The sequence below is a fragment of the Ornithorhynchus anatinus genome, chromosome 1 (genome assembly GCF_004115215.2).
Source record: "Ornithorhynchus anatinus isolate Pmale09 chromosome 1, mOrnAna1.pri.v4, whole genome shotgun sequence".
Classification (NCBI taxonomy): Eukaryota; Metazoa; Chordata; class Mammalia; order Monotremata; family Ornithorhynchidae; genus Ornithorhynchus; species Ornithorhynchus anatinus.
In genome coordinates, this window is record NC_041728.1 from 92,170,140 (window position 1) to 92,192,025 (window position 21,886).

The window sequence follows — 21,886 nt, forward strand, 5'->3', positions numbered from 1 at the left end:
TTGTAGTGTACTCTCCCAAGCACCTAGTACAGTGCTCTGCATAGAGTAAGTGCTCAATAAATACACGGAATGATTGATGCCACGAGGTTGTATCAGGATGAACTCTGCAAAACCTGGGCTGACAACAACCTGGCCCTTTGCCTAGGGCTTTTCTTCTTTCTTCTTTCTCCCCACTGCTACTCTTCAGAGACGTCAATTTAGCATAGTATTTCTGGTGGGGAGAGAAGGGGTGTGTATTGTGCTACAGGAGAGTGAGAAGGGAAAGGTACATACCTGAAAGTAATGGAGGGATAAGGGTCGCATCCTGCCGAATGTGGAAGATAGCAAGGTAGGTGGATTGAGTGACAGTTCTCAGGGGTTGTGTGGTGTTTTCACATGCTGATCAGATTAGCAGGTGAGAGGTGACCCATTCTCATACCCAAGGGAAAGCCAAACCATTCTGCTCATTTCAGCAAAGCCTTGCATTGCCAACTCACAGACCATCTGTAGTCTGTAGCCACTGGTGTGCTTTATCTGTCTAGTTGGTTATCCTCTAACCTTAGGGGTGGGGGAATCATCCCAAAGACCCTCATGTTACAGAAAACTTGCCTTGTATTACTCATGCAGGGTCCAGTGCCATACTCAGATGCACAAGTATTTCCTCCAACCCCTTATCACATAGCATTGAGAGAATGTTCTCAATTCCCCAGTGGCATTCTAACCAAAATGCAAAATGAGAACATGTGTTCCAGCAGAACAGACTGTACCGGTGTAATTCTCGGCCATTTATAAAAGTTCCACTTATCTATATAACTGGACTGAATTTCCTGTATTAGGCACTTTAATCATTATTTTGGGGGTTCTTGTCTCGCCACCAACAAGGGGACTCTCAGTTCTGGCTGGAGTGGGGGTTGGGTTGGGGTGGGGTGATGTGCAGTGGCAGCATCTCAGGAAGGTGGAGGAGTGGCAAGACTGCCTAGTTTCTTCCTCTTTTTAAACTGTGTGCCCACCCGGCACAGCTCTTTTTGTTTTCTTTCCCGGTGCTCAGTACAGTGCTCAGCACACAGTAAGTGCTTAATAAATAATATCACTACTCTTCCCCTTCAGGGGATGTTTCACCCATTACTACAGCTTCCTGGACTCTCTGGCTCAGTTGGTAAGATGCATTTCTGGGTGCCGCCAACAAACGGACTGACTTCATCATGGCAGCAGGTATTGTATCAACGGGGAAGCCAGGCAGGGAAGAAGGCAGGCTACTGACTTTGCAAGCATATCTTAAGTCCCTTGATTCATTTTATGTTAAACCTGAATTTATACGCCCTCTTTTGGATCTCTAAGTTTCTCCTGCCAATGCCTTTCTACCGATCCACTCCCTGTCATGGTCCCTGACCTCAGGTATTTTTATTTCAAAATCACTCCACGGATAGTACCATCATTATTACTTGGCAGAGTAAGCTAGAAACTTATAACGCTTTGGCTGAGATGACTTGCCTATGTGAGGAACATATTCCGCAAGTCTTATTTTGGAAACGCCGAACAGGCAGACTTGGGAGAGTTTTTCATGTTGCAAGAGAAACTGCAGTTATGGAGGTTATCCACTAAGTGGCATGATGAACTCATGGTAAGCTAAAGAAAGCCAGGGAGCGAAAACATTTCCTGGAAACCGGAGTTGGGCGAAACCTGGACAAGCAGGCCAACTGGCTTTATTTGCCCCAAAGATTTTAAGCACTTCATTACTCCAATTCAATAGTGGAGGGTTCCAATTGAGCAGTGCTTTCCTGCTTATTTGCCTCAATAAACTTGCCACAACTGAGTCATGAGAGTGGAAAGGATGAGTCAATGGAGTCATCCATCTGGCCTCAAAAAAAAAAAAAACCCACCTCCCTCAATTCTTAAATCAGTGTTTATCACTAAAGGAAACAGCTGTCTTTGTGAATAATTAACTCAATTGTTGTGTCCTAGTGTGAACAACAGGGCATGGTGAAATAATTTTACCATTTACCAAAATGAATTTCCTGGTCTCATTCAGAGGGAATGCTTAATTCTAGGAAGAGTCCTATAAAAATGTATGTTTTCCAAGGTTACACATGACTGTGTTTTTTTCCAAGATGCAATATCAGTAATCAGTACACAAAACTCTGTATTTACAAATAGACTAGCAGATGTCTAGTATGGTGAATCTCTAACAGGAAGCCTCAAAATATACACTGAAAACTGGATAAAACTGCCCAGTTTTAACATTTTACACCAGAAATATATATATATATATATATATATATATATATATGCATATATATATATATTTTTAAAAAAGACAGTCTACCTGCAAATCTCTAACTGAGAAAACCTGTGCTGTGACAGTATCTAATGGCATCCTAAATTAAAATTTGAACTTTCATATGGAGTTTTAGCAGCTGCCAAGAGATGTTCCAAATAAGGTTGTGTCATGAGGCACTCTTCCATGATTCAGTGACCGTACTTTGAACTAATAAAATTAATTGATTTTTACAATGCATATTTAAAGTGGGAAACAGCCAAAAATGACATCTGTGAAGTTTCTATTTCAGCCTGATAATTGCTCTTTAACAGGTTTTTTATATAAAGTATTTAAACAACAAATATAACTCTACAGGGTTTTGGAGCTAGATTGTACAAAAATGGTTTGTAACAGACCTCCTAAGTCTCCAAGAGTAATTATCTGCCCACGGATTTCAGAGGAATTTATATGTATATCAATACATCTATCAACGGTATTTATTCAGTGCTTCCATAGTTCAGAGCACTGTAGTAAGCACTTCTAAAGAACTTGAGAATCAAATATACCCCATCATTTATTCAGCTACTGCATTCTTATATATACGCTGCTCCTTGTTATACTGTTGTTCTTCCTATTACTCATTTTAAATTAGTTATGTCTATCAACATTCCCCTTTATATTGGAAACTTAAGGCCACTGACTGTGTCTTTTGCTTCTAGTGTACTCTGCTAAGTAATTATGATGGTATTTGTTAGGTGCTTACTATATGCCAGGCACTTTTCTAAGCACTGAAGCACTGTTCTAAGTGCTGCCCCTGTTCTAAGCTTACACACACAAACACATATATGTATACATGTGTGTATATGTTTATAGTCATATACATAACTATATAGCTATATATCAATCACTCGTATTCATTGAACACTCACTGTGTGCAGAATATTGGTGTTCTCTCCTGGTTCTCCTCTTATCTCGCTGGCCATTCATTCTCAGTCTCCTCTGCCTCCCAGCCCCTAACTATGGGGGACCTTCAAGGTTCAGTTCTCGGGCCCCTTCTATTGTCCACCTATACTCATTACCTTGGAGAATTCATTCACACCACAGCTTCAACTACCATCTCTATGCAGATGATACCCAAATCTGAATCTCCGCCACTGACCTCTCTCCCTCTTTCCAGGGTCACATCCCCTCCTGCCTTCAAGACATCTCTATCTGGATGTCCTCTCATTACCTCAAATTTAACATGTCTAAAACAGAGCTGCTCATCTTCCCACCCAAACCCTGTCTTCTCTCTGACTTTCCCTTCACTGTAGATAGCACTACCATCCTTCCCATCTCACAAGTCCATAACCTTCGCAATATCCTCGATTCCCCTCTCTCATTCAACCCACATATTCAATCTGCCACCAAATCCTCTCAGTCCCACCCTCACAGCATTGCTAAAATCCACTCTCTCCTCTCCATGCAAACTACTACCATGTTAATACAATCACTCATTATATCTCATCTAGATTACTGCATCAGCCTCCTTGCTGACCACCCAACCTCCTGTCTCTCCACACTCCAGTCCATACTTCACTCCACTACCTGGATCATCTTTCTACAGAAACATTCAGTACATGTCACCCCCCTCCTCAAAAATCACCCATGGTTGCCTATCCACCTCTGTAGTGAACAAAACCTGCTCAGCATTGGCTTTGAAGCCCTCTATCACCTTGTGCCCTTCTACCTAACCTAAATTCTCTTCTATTAACCCAGCCCGCAAACTTCACTCCTCTGGTGCTAACCTTCCCACTGTGCCTCGATATCACCTGTTTTGGCGCCGACCCCCTAGCATATGTCCTGCCTCTGACCTGGAACGCCCTCCCTCCTCAAATTTGCCAGACAATTACTCTCTCCTCCTCCAAAGCCTTATTGAAGGTACATCTCCTCCAAGAGGCCTTCCTCATCAAAGCCTCACTTTCTTCATCTCCCACTCCCTTCTGTGTCACCCTGACTTGCTCCCTTTGCTCTTTTCCAACCCCTCACAGCCCCACAACACTTATGCATACAGCTATAATTTTATTTATTTATATTGATGTCTGTTTGTATAGATGTCTGTCTACCTCCCTCTAGACTGTGAGCACACTGTGGGCAATGATTGTCACTGCTTACTGTTGTATTATACTTTTCCAAGTGCTTAGTACAGTACTCTGCACACAGTAAGCACTGAATAAATATGATTCAATGAATAAATGAATTTGGGAGTGTACAGTATTACAATATAACAGAATGGGTAAACATATTCCCAGCTCACACTGAGCTTACAATCTAGAGGGGGGAACAGATCAGCATCTGATATAAATAAATTACAGATATGCATCATACACACACACACACATATATATGCATGTGTGTGAATAAATACACATATATACAAATATGCATGTATATGTGTGTGTATAGCAGCATGGCTCAATGGAAAGAACCCTGGCTTGGGAGTCAGCAGTCATGGGTTCTAATTCCGGCTCCGCCCCTTGTCAGTTGTGTGACTCTGGGCAAGTCACTTCACTTCTCTGTGCTTCAGTTACCTCATCTGTAAAACGGGGATTAAGATTGTGAGTCCCATGTGGGACAACCTGATCACCTTGTATCCCCCCAGCACTTAGAACAGTGCTTTGCATGTAGTAAGCACTTAACAAATACCATCATTACTATTATTATTAAACACATACATAAATAAAAGACTAAGGTCCATGTGGGGAGGGAACATGTCATAACTGTACTCTCCCAATAACTTAATATACTGCTCTGTGCAAAGTGCTCAATAAATACCATTTGACTGAATTTTACATAGTCATTTCTGAATGACCTGTTCTGCATGTCAATTACTCAATTCAGGCAAAATAAACCCCAAAAAACCACACCCTTGGTAAACTACAGTTTAGACACTGAAAAGCTTTGGGTTCTCTCAGAACTCCTGAAGGAGATTTTACCTGTCATTTGAAAACCCACAAAACGTTTTTACAAGACCAAAGTAATTTGCAATGATAATCATCCAAACAGAGAAAATGAACAGGAAAACCAGAGTTGCACAGGTGGTTCTCAACTCTTAGTTTCCTGAGGGCCACATCTGGGGCATCTGAAATAGGAAGGACCACAGAAACATTTATCTATCATTGATGTGGCCTACTGAAGATTCTCAGATAAGTTTCGTTATAAATTATGTCATTTGTGGATTTATCACATCTTTACTGCTTCTCATGTAGCCATTATCAGTGACCCAGAGTCCCTCTATCAGTTTTGTCAATCAGAGAATAAGGTAGATCAATGAATAATAACAATAACTGTGGTTTTTGTAAAAGTACTTACTATGTGCCAAGCTGCGCTAAGCATAGGAGTAGATACAAGATAATTAGGTCTCATAAGAGGCCAACATTCTAAGTAGGAAGAACAGGTATTGAATTCCCATTTTGCAGATGAGGAAGGTGAGGCTCAAGGAAGTTAAGTGACTTGCCCAAGGTTACACAGCAGGTAAGTGATGGAGATGGATTTAGAATCCAAGTCCTCTGACTCCCAGGCCTGTGCTCTTTCCCCTAGGCCATGCTGCTTCATTCATTCATTCATTCATTCATTCATTCATTCAATTATATTTATTTAGTGATTACTGTGTGCAAATTACTTACTAAGCGCTTAGAAACTACAATTCAGCAACAAAGAGAGACAATCCCTGCCCACAACAGGCTCACAGTCTAGAAGGGGGGAGACAGACATCAAAACAAGTGAACAGGCATCAATAACATCAATAAAAATAAATAGAAATATAGATATATACACATCAAAACAAGTAAACAGGCATTAATATAAATAGAATTATAGATATGTACATATATACACAAGTGCTGTGGGGTTGGGGGGGTAGAGCAAAGGGAGTGAGTTGGGGTGACGCGGAGTCGGGAGGGAGAGCTGAGGATAAGGGGGTATTAATCTGGGAAGGTCTCCTGGACGAGGTGAGCCTTCATTAGGTCTTTGAAGGGGGGAAATGTCATTCTTTGGCATTGTCAGTAAAGCTAGTGGGGGAACAAAAGGGCTTTGGTAGACCAAACACTGCCAGACTATAAATGAACTGTGGGTCACTATTCGGTGAATACTGGTTATCCTGTCTACTCTCCCAAGTGCTTAGTATAGTACTTTGCACCAAATGCTCAGTAATACCACTGATTAGCAGTTTTCATGCCTATATATATTCACTCAATCATATTTACTGAGAGCTTACTGTGTGCTGAGTACTGTACTAAGCTCTTGGAAAGTAGAATTCGGCAACAGAGAGAGACAATCCAAGAGTAGAATTTGGCAACATATAGAGACAATCCCTACCCAACAACGGGCTCACAGACTAGAAGTCAATATACACAATATACACAAGGAAAATTAGTTGTGGGGAGAATTAGAAGAAAATCAAGGTGTAATTTCAGTAGGTCAAAGGATTTTTTTTGGTTTTATCTTCTCATGACTATTTTTGATGGTTTTCTTAACAAATCTTCCTAAAAAATTTCCCATTCTTCTAATTTGGAACTCATAACAAAAGAGAAAAAAAGTTAGAGACTCACCCCTCTGCAAATTTCATTAAAATTCCACACTACTGCTATCCCATGTAAAGAGCAAACTCTATTTTCACTATAAGAGAGCACTGGCTAAGAGATGAAGACAAAGAAAACATTTAGGCAGAATTTACCAAACTAGACCATGTCTCATTTAAAATGGATTCACTTTCCAAGGTTTCTCTCCAAAGGGCTATTTTGTTATTGCTTTCAATATTTAACACCTTCTACATAAAATATGTTCACATTTGCTGAATCACAAACCATTCATTCATTCATTCATTCAATAGTATTTATTGAGCGCTTACTATGTGCAGAGCACTGTACTAAGCGCTTGGAATGAACAAGTCGGCAACAGATACAGACAGTCCCTGCCGTTTGATGGGCTTACAGTCTAATCGGGGGAGACGGACAGACGAGAACAATGGCAATAAATAGAGTCGAGGGGAAGAACATTTTGTAAAACAATGGCAACTAAATAGAATCAAGGCGATGTACATTTCATTAACAAAATAAATAGGGTAATGAAAATATATACAGTTGAGCGGACGAGTACAGTGCTGAGGGGATGGGAAGGGAGAGGGGGAGGAGCAGAGGGAAATGGGGGGGAAAGAGGGTTTAGCTGCGGAGAGGTGAAGGGGGGGTGGTAAAGGGAGTAGAGGGAGAAGAGGACCTCAGTCTGGGAAGGCCTCTTGGAGGAGGTGAGTTTTAAGTAGGGTTTTGAAGAGGGGAAGAGAATCAGTTTGGCGGAGGTGAGGAGGGAGGGTGTTCCAGGACCACGGGAAGACGTGGCCCAGGGGTCGACGGCGGGATAGGCGAGACCGAGGGACGGTGAGGAGGTGGGAGGAAGAGGAGCGGAGCATGCGGGGTGGGCTGTAGAAAGAGAGAAGGGAGGAGAAGTAGGAAGGGGCAAGGTGATGGAGAGCCTTGAAGCCTAGAGTGAGGAGTTTTTGTTTGGAGTGGAGGTTGATAGGCAACCACTGGAGTTGTTTAAGAAGGGGAGTGACATGCCCAGATCGTTTCTGCAGGAAGATGAGCCGGGCAGCGGAGTGAAGAATAGACTGGAGCGGGGCGAGAGAGGAGGAAGGGAGGTCAGAGAGAAGGCTGACACAGTAGTCTAGCCGGGATATAACAAGAGCCCATAGCAGTAAGGTAGCCGTTTGGGTGGAGAGGAAAGGGCGGATCTTGGCGATATTGTAAAGGTGAAACCGGCAGGTCTTGGTAACGGATAGGATGTGTAGAGTGAACGAGAGAGACGAGTCAAGGATGACACCGACATTGCGGGCCTGAGAGACGGGAAGGATGGTCATGCCATCCACGGTGATAGGGAAACATCTACTGCCCCCACATGCAGTACTGGCTTTCAGGAATAAGGGTGGCTTTTAATAATCTAGTGTACTGAAAGAGTCACAGCACTAGCCAAATATTGCAACATCAAAATAATTCCTCACACTGAAAATGTACCATAAGGTGGACAGTGGATATTTGAGGAGGGGGAATATTGAAAGGAGAAGAAAAGAGGAGCAGCATAGCCTAGAGGATAGAGCATGAGCCTGAGAGTAAGAAGAACCTGGATTCTAATCCCAGCTCTGCCACTTGTCTGCTGTGTGACCTTGGGCAAGTCACTTCCCTTCTCTGTGCCTCAATTATCTCAACTGTAAAATGGAGATTAAGACTTTGAGCCCCATGTGGGACATGGACTGTGTCCAACCTGATTATTTTGTAACTACCATAGAGCTTATAATAGTGACTGGAACATAATACGAGCCTAACAAATACCCTTAAAAAAAAAAGGACCATATAAGATCTATTTGGATGGAAGAGCAATATTAACCAATTCATTCATTCGTATTTATTGAGCACCTACTGTGTGCAGAGCACTGTACTAAGTGCTTGGGAGAGTAGAATGCAACAATAATCTGACATATTCCCTGCCCACAACAAGCTTAAAGTCTAGAGGGGGAGGCAGTCTGGAGGGGAGATTGGTCTTATCAGTGCAACTTTCCTGCGCTCGTCTCTGAGCCTTTCTGAAACTCTAGGATTATCTGAACAATTGACTCCTAAGGAAGACACCTGCAATGGTTCAGATCAAGAACTGATCAGGAGAGTCCAGTGACCTGGAAACTATGCCAAAATTCTATATGCCATATCTTCTCCTTACACACATACATGTTACTAACTTTTGTATTGAAAGTAGATGCTACTAACTGAGCTTTATTCAAATATGCTCACGTGCTAGAAAGGCTTTAGTGGGAATTATACTCCACCTGAGTCTGTAAGATGATAACCTTGCCATCTGCAGTATTTGCCACAGCTTTTGACTCTGTCCTTTTGTACTCTGAGCTTCTTGAACACTGTTCAAGTAGGGTGGGTAGTGACAACAAAAATAAACAGACCCCAGGATGAACCTGACATCACATGAATCACCCAGAACTCAAAGTCACTGCATTTCCTTCCTTGGTTCCTCTGAATATGGGCACTGGTTCCAGGCTACATAAGCTGGTATAAGTAGGCGAAGGAGACTGGTCTAATTGAAAAGATGAATACCGAATATAAAGGTGTCCAGTTGCAAGTCTGTACCAGACAACAGTCTACCTGAAAACCAGATTGGCTTTCTTTTTTGACTTTCAGACAAATGGCCATCCAACTTCAGAAAGAGCAACAATTCATTCATTCATTCATTCATTCATTCAATAGTATTTATTGAGCGCTTACTATGTGCAGAGCACTGTACTAAGCGCTTGGAATGAACAAGTCGGCAACAGATAGAGACAGTCCCCGCCATTTGACGGGCTCCCTACTGATCTGTCTGCTGCCGCTATCTCCTAACAACCTGCTGTGATACCGCTCTGACCCAGATTAGGCTTTACTATGGACTCTAAAATATTTGTTCTGGCCCATATTGACTTTCACATGCTTTCAGTTTACCATAACAACTTGCTTTTTTCAGATATTCTATCTAACAAAATTGGGATGTGACGAATACCCAGGATCTCATTGTTAATGACCCTGGTTTACCACTGGATGTTTATTACTGCTTGCTGGAGACACTAATGAAACTGTTCATGAACACACATGCATCTCCTGGGTAGACTTCAGACTCACAGTCAAATAGAAGGCCAGCAAGCAGGTCAGTTATTCAGACCTCAGATGAATATGAAGCTTGACTTTCTAAATAACCAAACTGCCAATCTCAAAAAGGACATGTTGGCCTTTTTAACTTAGTTTTCTACTTTTCTATGCAGCACTTGATAGCGTTTTGCCCTTGTACTGGATATTACACTTTTGTAACAGTTAAACACTATTCTAAGTGCTGGGATAGGTACAAGTTTATTAGATCAGTCTGTGTACCTGTCCTGCCTGGGGCTCCCAATCTAAGTAGGAGGATGACCAGGTATCAGATCCCTACTTTGCAGTTGAGGAAAAGGAGTCACAGAGAAGTGAAGTGCCTTGCCCAAGGCCACACAGCAAGTAAGTGGCAGAGCAATTAGCAGAGCTGGGATCAGAATCCAGGTCCTCTGACTCTCAGGCATGTTCTCTTTCCATTAGGCCATGCTGCTTCTCTTTCTTTGCAAAATCAGTCTACAGAGAGCTCAACAATGTAAGAGTTGTTGAAAAATAGTGAGAAATATTGAGCTCAATCCTTGCTTTTTATCTGACATCAACAGTGACAAATCTCATATCTTTTAATTCCTGGAAGGAACAGGGGTTTATAGTCAAGTGACTTGGCTAATGCTCACATGAGATAAGAAAGAGTTGGTACTCTATAGTAAGGGGAATAAAGAATAAATACGAAAAGCATAACAAGGATAGTGATTGGAGAGCATGTTGTTCTTAAATTAAGGTTTCCACCTCCTAGGATCACAGTCTAGGCTATTTTAGCAATTACTCCTTCCATCCCTAAAAGTATACCCAAGGCAACTGCAATAGCTATGAAACCTTTTGATTTCACAGGATTCATTGGAGTGTGTTTCTGAGTTAATGAGAAATAAGAACATTATCTCTGAAGGGAAACTTCAGGATAACTCAAAGCAGCCAGATCGCATCTACTCTTAGTGGGCCAACAGGTTACACGGCTCCCAGAATTGAATCTGGTGTCAGTGGGAAAGAAGGACTAATAGCAGTTCATTTTCATGCCCATTTCTTAGTTTTGGTATTTTCTCTCAAGCCTGACCAACTCCAAATCACATCAGGCCTGTAGAAGATATAGAGAAAGTAAACAAGTCTGTAAGCTCCTTTTGGGCAGGGAACAAGTCTACCAACTCTGATATATTGCACTCTCCCAACCACTTAGCACAGTGCTCTGCACAAAGTAAGTGTTCAATAAATACCACTGATTGGTCAGGGGAATGTACTTGTTTCAGTTCCTCTTTGTACAGTCGAGCACTTAGTACAGTCCTTTGTACACAGTCAGTGCTCAATAAATACAACTGAAAGAATGAATCTGAGGAGACTCTGAAACAATTAGAAATATTCTGGAGGGAATGGCAAAGTTGAGAGGTGATATCAATGAAATCTTCAAAATAATGAAGAGTATGAACACAAAAACCGCAAATGGAAGGACAAAGAGGCACCCACTACAGGTTGCAGGTGATTGGTTCAAAGCAAAAGGACCATTTCTCTACAGTGCAGGCAAATATATGGTGTACGTAAGCCCAAGAATATGTGTAGGCTGGAATATCGGCAGGTTCAAGAGAAGTTGGGATAAACTCAAGGACAAGCAATTCAAAATGGGTTACTAATCACTTGCAATGACAGGGTGAAGGATAAGATCCTCTGGATAGTATTAACTTTCCCTGAGTCTCAATCCTACTTGCTTAATTTTCTCACTTCTCTTTTTGTCTTTTTTTAATTATTGGACACTATGAAATATTGATGCCCAGAGATCAGAACAGTGGGTAAACCAAACAGATATAGAAAATTCCTATTTTCAGTAGCTCCTTGTGGGTAAGGTAGTTATCTACCAACTTTGTTGCATTGTACTCTCCCAAATGCTTAATACATTGCTCTGCACACACACTATGTATCCAATGAATACCACTGATTAATAGATTGATTGAATAACATTGAATAAAATGTTGAGAGGAAGAGTTCTGTAGCTGTAGGGAAGACAAAACACCAGAAAGCAAAGAAAATCAGAGATATAATAACCAAATAAAACTAGTTTAGAGATTATGGGAGGGAGAGGAGGAATATGGGAAAATAAAACTATAAAATCCAAATAAAATGATCTATGATGGGTATTCTTGCCTATGTATTTCTCATTTTCCCCATTAACTCCAAGTCATTTGATATGGAGAGATCAAATAATTTTCATCTGGCTTTCCACTGAACTTCTAATGCAGTATTTTCCACTTAGTAGCAGCTCAACACATACCCTTGATGATATTGCTGATTAATCTACCTTATTTTGGCTCTCGAACTTACTATCATAAATTAATGTGATTAGCATAATAAAAGGCTTCAGTGTTTATTTCCACATAGGTCTATACCCAGGAATCGTTTAAAAGACAAAACTGTGGCTTGCTTTAAGTCAATACCTAAGCAATGCATACTTTTAAAGGTGACAACAAAAAAGGAGTTGAGATTTATTTCCAGATTTTATAAACTTTTCTGCAAGCTAAAAAATCAAGTATTTTAAATATTAACTTTCACTATTCAAAATTATAAGCCACACTAACATTTACTTTTAAAGTATAACTTTTTTTAATAAATGCTGAAGATAGTGTGAAATACTTTTAGTTCAAAATCAAAATAAGTTTTGAAAATACATGCAAGCTGAAGCCATTTCAATTCTGAAATATGGGTTAATAAAAAAGGCAATAGGGAGGAGTTAATCAGAGTTACCTCAGTAATATCAAATTAAAGACAATCCTTCTTAATTCACAGAAGTCTAGGAATGTGTCATTTACATAAAACAGTACTTCATGGATATAAGGATGCATCTGGAACTTTAAAAGATAATTGTTTAATAATGTTCTATTTACACAGCACTTAGGAAAGTTTTTTACCTGGAAATTCAATTCTTCTGATGCGGGTTTACTAATCCAGGCTTATGAGATAAAATCTCTTTACAGTGGTCAGTCAGGAGGAAAGTAATTTTTGCCACTTCTGAGTTCTCTGGTTTTATAGATGATACTTTCCAGCTAAAATGAAACACAAACCGGATTATGCCAAGAAAAATCTTAACTAAGAAATGTCTAAAAGTTTATCATGAAAAGGTTTGACAGTTTCATAGCAGGTATAAGCTTAGGTGGAATTTTAATTCAATACTGAAACGTTTAATTGGAAAGGTTTTTTTGTTGTTATATCATATCAATCTTTCCAAAAGAACAAGGATGTTTCCCCAGCCTTCACCCTCCTTGCCTTGTAAATAAATTATGGCTAAAGTTCCCTCAATTCCATGAAAAGAGTCATAAAATGAAACAAAATATTTATGACATATTTTGATTATAACTCAGCTCTTTTGGAAAAAGTTATCCAACAATTCATTAGAATGCTCATATTGTCAAGTTTGTTAAACTAAAGCAAAACCACAATTAAAAAAAACAACAGCTCTGCTCTATGAATCATTAATCACAGTGTGGAGTACTGTACTAAATTCAAGAGAGTACAAAAGAACCAAGACACACCTTTGCTAACCTCAAGAAGTTTACAAACTAATGAGGAGCATATTAAGTGCTTTGCAAATAGTGGAAGGAAAAACCATGGCCAGAGCAGGTATTATTATTATCAAATGTTATAGAATCATTTCCAATTCATAATGACTCAATGAATATATTTTCTCCAAGAGCACCCTATCTTCTGCCATAATCCATAACCTTGCTAATGGTTGTTCCATTATTATTATTATGGTTTCTAGCCATCTAGCTGCTGGTCTGCCTCTTCCTGCCTCTGCCTCTCCTATCAGTCAATGCCTTACTGTGGTAGAAGAGTTTGCGTAAGTCAATGAAGTTCAGAGCTATGCCATTGAGAGATACTCTCTGGCTAGGGTTACCCATAATGGAATGGACTAAGCTGAAGCATCAGACAAAGTTTATTCACCTGTGCTGGGCAGCAGAAGTATGGGAAAGAGTCAAAGGTGAATGTTCGAGTGATCAAAATGTTGATCCAAGACAACAGCAGAGAGTGAAGTTTTCATTGCGTGGAAGAAGGCAATGGTAAACCACTTCCTTATTTTTACCAAGAAAATTCTATGGAAACACATACCAGAACGACTTACAAAGAAGTTAGTCTACAAAAAATACAAAATACAAAACATAAGTCAGGAGACACAGAGAAGTTAAGTGACTTGCTCAAGTTCACACAACAGGCAAGCGGGAGAGCTGGGATTAGGACCCAGTTCCTCTAACTCCCAGGCCCAAGCTTTTCCACTAGGCGTAAGCAGAGTTTAAACCAGAACGGTAGCAGTTGGGGTAGAGAAGAAGGAAGGGGCAAATTTGGAAATCGTATGGAAGAAGCATAGGATTTAGCCGTTTCTCTGTATGTCTAATATCATAGCTCTGACGACAATTTTTCAGGAACTCAGATGTTTTTTAAAGCGCTACGTCAGAGTCGTTTTACACAAGTTGGTAGAATCCAGCAGCAACGCTACACAAAAACCTCTTCTGCTTGTTAGACCTCTAACAGAGTTTCTCTAATGGCAGTAATAGAAAATGTACCTGTCCTTACTTTCAAGATGGTAAAAAACAAATTTAATCTTTGAGATGAATGATGCTTTTTCCATATCATTCATTCAGAATCTCTAGACTTGCTCAGTAGTGGCAGCAGTGATGATTCTCTATACGTTCAAAAAAGTGCCACTTCTCGCCTACTTAGCAAATGGATCCAATGCACGAATCCCATTTTTCCAATGTTTCTTCCCAGCGTGGCTTAGTGGAAAGAGCACAGGCTTGGGAGTCAGAGGTCATGGGTTCAAATCCTGCCTCTGTCACTTGTCAGCTGTGTGACTGTGGGCAAGTCACTTAACTTCTCTGTGCCTCAGTTACCTCATCTGTAAAATGGGCATTTAGATTGTGAGCCTCACGTGGGACAACTTGATGACCCTGTATCTACCCCTGTGCTTAGAACAGTGCTCTGCATATAGTAAGCACTTAAATACCAAAATTGTTGTTGTTCTCTCAATGACATCCTCTGCCCATGCCAAGAGTCAAAGAAGCTGATGATTTAAATGTGGCACTTGCCCATAGAAATGGATGTAGCTGAGGGTTGTCAGGTGTGGATGTAGCAGAGGGTCGCCAGGCTTTAAGGCTCAGAAAAGGGCTTCTAGATTTCCTGAGATTTTAATTTAAACAGCATTCCTTTTCTCTGAAAAATGAATTTACCTCATGGGTAGGGTTTAGTCTGTAGTTCTAGACACACCAATTCCTTTATAGTTCTTTTACCTCTGTCAGATAAGCCAAGTGTTCTCCAGCAAACTCCAAAAATCAATCTTCAACCTCTGCACTATCATTCAGGCCTTTCTCCTGTCTGAAACTCCTTCCCCACATCAAGACCACCAGGCCAGAGCTCTCCCATCCTTCAAAGCCCCCCTGAAATCCTACCTCATCCAAACTTTCCCCAATAATTTCCAGCAATTCATGTTTTGGGTGCCATCTGTTATACTGTATATATTGATCGATGCTTATTCATTACTTCATCTTTCCATACTTACTTCCCAGTTGCATCCTTCTTTTTCCTCCTACTCTCACTATTTTAAAATAATTTCTGCCTGCCTGTCTTTTGCTTTAAGCTATTTATGGGAAGGGAGTGTGTCTACCAACTCTGTAAGCACTCAATAAATATGATCAATTGATTAAGATCCCTGAAGTCAAGACTGAGCATTTGACATCTGTTGTACTCTCCCAAACCTTAGGACCGTTCTCTACAAGTGCAGGTGTTCGATAAATATGATTACCTGACTCGTTAGCCCATGACTGTGGAATGAGATGCAAGACCCTCATAGCTATGTGTTATAACAGTGCATGAACTTTAAATTATTTCTTCATGACATAGATTATGCCCAGAATAGTGTGGTACTCTGGAGGGGGTTGTGATGACAAAACAAGGAGGGGATATGAGGGGGAAGGACAGGTGTTCACCGAACAATGATTTTTTTTTAATCAGAAACAGACATATTTCCACAACAGGATTTTTTAATAGTGTCCTCTTCCCTTACCTCCTCTCAGTTTCACAGCTGCTTCAGCATCAACTGGACACTTCCACAAAGGACTCAGTTCTGTAAATTAGAAATAAAAAATGATGAAACAAGAGAATCTCAAGTCACTAGCAGGAGTAACATTTCATAAGAGTTCCACTACTGCAAAATAATTGTCCACAGTGGAAGTTGTGTGCTGAGTCAGAGCCCTGTTCATCGTGAAACCATAAAAGGAGATTAGGTTTATGCTTACTGAAGTCTTGAGGGCTTAGAGGTTTCTGCACAAGGACACTTCATTTTCTCCAAAACCTCCAGTTTTCAAGTACTTAGGCTATGAGCTGGGTCAACCAACATTGCTTTACAAGTCCCAGATTCTCAAATTGGGAGTTCAGGCACACCTCCATCCAGTGGAAGGATTTCACCAGTTTCCCTTAAGGCTCTTTTGTTGTTTGTTGGGTTTTTTTTTCCCCATGGTATTTGTGAAGCTCTTACAATGTGCCAGGCACTGTACAAACAGTTGGGGTAGATAGAAACTAATTAGGTGGAATACAGTCCATGTGCCACATGGGGCTCACACTCTTAATCCCCACTTTACAGATAAGGTAACTGAGGCACAGAGAAGTTAAGTCAATCATATTCATTAAACTCATACTGTGGGCAGAGAAGTTTGTGACTTTTCCAAGGTCACACAGCAGACAAGTGGCAAAGACAAGATTAGAACCCAGGCCTGTGCTCTATCCATTAGGCGACACTGCTTCTTAACCAAGAGAGATGAGCCATGGAGGTTGGATCAAGTAGAGGCAGGGGATAATGTCAGTAGGAAGACTTGCCTATTAAAAACATTATCATTTTTTAAATGCAGCACAAGTCTTTGACCGGAACCTAGCTTTTCTAACTTGAAAGACGGTGACTGTCTGTTTGAATCTAACACAGACTGAGTATTCATTAGGAGAACAGAATTCCAAGTAGAAATCGACAAGTATACTCGTGAAGAAAACCATCACCCACAAAAAATGACACTCAGAAACACAAGCACAGACTCAAAAACTAAGAGATGTATGCCAATGCCACTGAAGCATTGGCTGGCATTCAGGTGGACACACTGAATCGTTTAAATGCTAGAGAGAGCCCATATTTTCCTCCATGCAGCTGAGAGATGAGGGCAGGGGATTGGAATTCAGGATCCAGGCTGAGGCTGAGCCGGGAAGTAGATTTCAGAAATTGCTATCAAGTGCAAGGGACATTAGAAAGTCCTGTCAGGGTGGAAGTACTTGCCCACTGCATTTTAACCTGTAGATAAAGAAAAAGAGGTATAAAGAGGCTCAAGGGAGTGGATCGCAGAAGCAAAACCACAGAAAAATAAAATGGATACATTAGCATCTGGCAATATCTACTGGTGTAAGCAGCCGTAATTTAATCCCATCCCCACTCAGAACAGAATTATCCATCCCTAAAAATCAACCGTAAGAATCAGGTTTTTAATTGGCATTTTAAGAGAAGCAGCATGGTCTAGTGGGTAGAGCACAAGCCTGGGAGTCGAAGGACTTGAGTTCTATTACGGCTCTGCCTCTAATCTGCTGTGTGACCTTGGGCAAGTCATTTTACTTCTCTGTGCCTCAGTTACCTCATCTGTAAAATGGGGATTAAGATTGTGAGCCCCATCTGGGACATGGACTGCATTCAATCTGATTACCTTGAATCTACCCCAGCTCTTAGTTCAGTCCCTGGCACACAGTAAGCACTTAAATACCATTTAAAAAAAAAGCAAATGTTATGAATGGCAGGTCAAGGATCAAATAAGGTAAAAATAACAGGTCTGCATTTTTGTCAGATCTGACAGGGTGGGCAGCAATGTAAATAAAAATTATAAATGGCATTTGAAGGGCAGTGCTATCTCTTTCCCACTGTCACAATTAGAGGAACAAAGCAAGGATGGCCAAAAGGGCACTTTAAATGAAAGTTGCAGAGTGATTAGTAAATGATGCCCCTTGGTAAGCATAAAGTAGGGAGGTCTTCCAGCCAATTTTATGTCCAACATTCCAGTTTTTGGCTAGTCATTACCCTGATCGGTCAGAAGATTAGCAATTTAAAATTAAGTTCCCTGCCTTCCTCCATCTTGGTTCTTGGCTCTGAATTCCTTAAATCTGAAGTGCCTTATGTGTTTTCAAGAGCCTGGGAGAGTAACATGATGACTTTGGAGCAAAGTTGGTGACGTCAGGGGTTTCCCAGAAATATGAACATGCTTGGAAGAACTTAGGTGAACAATAACAACAAAATAAAAATTTTAAAATGTTCCAGATGATGTTACGGGACCTGGGTTCTAATCCCACCTCCATCACTTGCCTGCCTTTTGACTTTTGATAAGTTATGTAACTTCTCTGTGCCTCAGTTTCCTCAGTTATAAAATGGGGATAAAATAACCACCCTCCCTCAACCTTAGACTGTGAGTCCCATGTGAGGTATGGACTGCATCCTACTTGATTATCTAGCATTTACTTCAGCTTTTGGTAATGTTTGTCATATAGCAGGGACTTAAAGACAGCAAATAAAATATTATGGCATTATGTTATACAGAGCGCCCTACATAACATATGTGTTAAAAGCATCTGGGTGCTATCATAAACCACCCTAAAGGAGTGTGGAGTAGCAAAATCCGTTAGGATTACTAAAGACAATTGCTACACAGAGGAAATAGAATACTGACTGAATTAAAATGTCTTCTTGGTATTCAACTGTATTCACTGAGCACTTCCTTTGCATGTGAGCACAAGAGAGTTGTACTAAAATCACATCTCTTCCAAGAGGTCTTCCCTGATTAAACTCTCTCTTTTTCTACTCCCTCTCCCTCTGTGTCACCTATGTCCTTTGATCTGGTAAATATTTGATATTCACCCCACACTCAGCCCCACAGCACTTAGGTTCAGATTATAAACTTGTTGTAGGCAGGGAAAGTGTCTCTGATATTATTACATTGTACTCTTCCAAGTGCTTATTCATTTAACAGTATTTATTGAGCGGTTACTATGTGCAGAGCACTGCACTAAGCACTTGGAATGTACAATTTGGCAATAGATAGAGACAATCCCTGCCCCATAACGGGTTCACAGTCTAAATGACAGTACAGTGTTTAGGACAATGGGGCTTTGCACTCAGTTAAGCTCTCAAGAAATACGATTGATTGACTGATTAGTACAGTGCTCTGCACACTGTAAATGCTTAAATACCATTGACTGACTTGACATTCATCGATAGCTATTGACAGGTACAGTATTGACACGCTTTGAACTCTGCTATTGTTAATGAGATGTACATCCCCTTGATTCTTTTTATTGCTATTGTTTTTGTCTGCCTGTCTCCCCTGATTAGACTGTAAGCCCGTCAATGGGCAGGAATTGTCTCTGTTGCCGAACTGTACATTCCAAGCGCTTAGTGCAGTGCTCTGCACATAGTAAGTGCTCAATAAATACTATTGAATGAATGAATGAATGAATGAACATGTGGAAAGAACATGGCTGAGGGAATTGAGAGTCCTGCATTCTACTTCTGGTTCTGTTTCTAGCAGGTTAATACAAGGACAGTCCCACACACATACACTTCACAGCATCTCTTGGATTTTTGCACACCAAGTCCTGGCAGAAAGATGACTGGCAGGGTCAAGAAATGTGACTAGCACTATGCAAACCACCAGCACTACAATAAATTCCTCTGGGCACAGTTTTAGGTAACAGTTTCCGGACTAGCCATTCCTGAGTCTCACTAGCCATTAGAGAGGCAGCATGGCGTAGTGGATAGAGCACAGGGCTGGGAATCAAAAGGTCATGGGTTCTAATCCTGGCTCTGCCACCTGTCTATGTGACCTTGGGCAAGTCTCTTCACTTCTCTGGGCCTCAGTTACATCAGCTATAAAATGGGTTTTGAGACTGTGAGCCCTACATGGGACAGGGACTATGTCCAACCTGATTTGCTTGTATCCATCCCAGAGCTTATTATAATGCTTGGCATATAGTAAGCGCTTAACAAATTATTACTCCTGACAGCAGATTTCATTATCAAGATCATAATATTTAAGCACAAAATAGGAGGCCATAAATGCTGCTTTGAGACAGAAGTTCCATACCTCTGTAACTATGGGGAGAGACTCAGTAGCCTGGGGGACGGAAGGATTAGGGAAGGGTGAGTTCACCACCCAGTTTATTCTGGCCCTCAAACCCCTTCCACCCACTTTGCTCTGCTACACCTGGAGGCCATAGCAATGGGAGCGGCGCAAGCACATAGATTCTGGCTCGTTTCCCAGGACTAAATGAGGCCTATGCTCTATCTGTACAATGGAAGAGCGGTGAACTATCAGTTCTGGTATGAATTAAAGTACATAGACTAGAAAGTTTGAACAACTCACAGAACACTAATCTTCAGGAAAGGTGGATATATACAGTTTTGAGCATTTCCAATAAACTCCTCTCCCTTTAATTTTCCCCACGAGTAAGACAAAGTTATGCCATGGCACTGCCTATCTTTTTAGCTTGATTTTTAAGATAAACCCACTTTCCCAAAATTTCAAGAAAGCAAAATACGTGTTGGTTTTCATTTCCAGAATGTACGAACCTATTGCTGCCTGAAATATACAGAGCAAAAATAAAATGTCTTTGTAGAGCATGAAAAAGAACTCAGAAACCTATGTTCTTATGAACAACTTGGGAATTCTGTCTAATTTACACTCCACAGTTTGAAAAGGGCAATTTCAATATGGTTTAACATAGCTGATGCTTTCGAAGTTCCCAGCTGTGAAATATCACAAATACCATATGATCAATACTCTGCAGATAATGGATAGAAAAATGAATTATATTTTCATGCAGGGTCAATATGAACAAAAAATTTTCAATATAACAAAATTAATGGGAATAAATCATTGATTTATTTTGTGTATTGTGTAGTACATGCACTTACTATACTAAGCACGTGGATAAGAAATATGATATGTAGTTCCCCAATACTTTCTTAATCCTTTCACATTATAAAATTAAACTGCTTCTTAATTTGAATTCCTATACAAAAGTTAAGTATCAGTTAATCGTATTTATTGAGTGCTTAATCAGCACTATGCTAGGCACCTGAACTGTACTAAGTGCTTAAGGATGAAAATCAAAGAATTAAAATAGCAATAAATGCTCAACACAAAATTGGGTTGTCTGGGTGCACCTACCATCCCAAATTTATTCTAAGACTTATTCACTGCTATTAGTTCTTTACTGACATAAATAACAATAAATAAGTGTGGTATTTGTTAAGTGCTTACTATGTGCCAGGTACCATACTAAGAGTAGGTACAAGGTAATTGGAATGGACACAGTTCCTGTCCCACACAAGGCTCACAGTCTTAATCCCCATTTTATAGATGAGGTATCTGAGGCACAGAGAAGTGAAGTGACTTGCCCAAGGCCACATAGCAGAGAAATGGCAAAGCCAGGATTATTAATTTATCTACATCCAAACAGAAGAGTCATCTCGGGAAGAGTCATCTCTGGCTCATAAACATTACTTTCACTCTACAATGGGGTTAGAGAATTTCCTAGAAGTGTATGGAAATTATCATCATCAAGTGATATTCATTGAGTGTTTATGTGCACAGCACTATACTAAGCTCTTGGAACAGTAATAATAATAATAATGATAGTATTTGTTAAGCACTTACTATGTGCCAAGCACTGTTCTAAGCACTGGGGTAGATACAAGGTATTCAGGTTGTCCCACATGGGGTTCACAGTCTTAATCCCCATTTTACAGATGAGGTAACTGAGGCACAGAGAAGTTTAGTGACTGGCCCAAGTACAATACAGCAGATTTGACAGGTATATTCCCTTCCCCCAATGAGCTTACATTCTGGGGGGGAGGCAGATGTTAATATGAATAACTACTTTATCCTATATGGTTTAA

The 21,886-nt window shown here is 40.5% G+C and overlaps 1 protein-coding gene across 2 annotated transcripts in view; it reads right to left on the reverse strand.

Annotated features, from left to right (window-relative positions):
• Positions 1–16,034, reverse strand: part of CYRIA (CYFIP related Rac1 interactor A) — a 73,680-nt gene extending 57,646 nt beyond the window's left edge. For both annotated transcript variants that reach the window (XM_029068142.2, XM_029068214.2), the window contains exons 1-2: positions 15,974–16,034; positions 12,828–12,962 (exon numbers count right to left, since the gene is read on the reverse strand). The gene's annotated coding sequence lies outside the window, so the exon portion shown is untranslated. The remainder of the gene's footprint in view (positions 1–12,827; positions 12,963–15,973) is intronic.
• Positions 16,035–21,886: the final 5,852 nt, after the last annotated feature.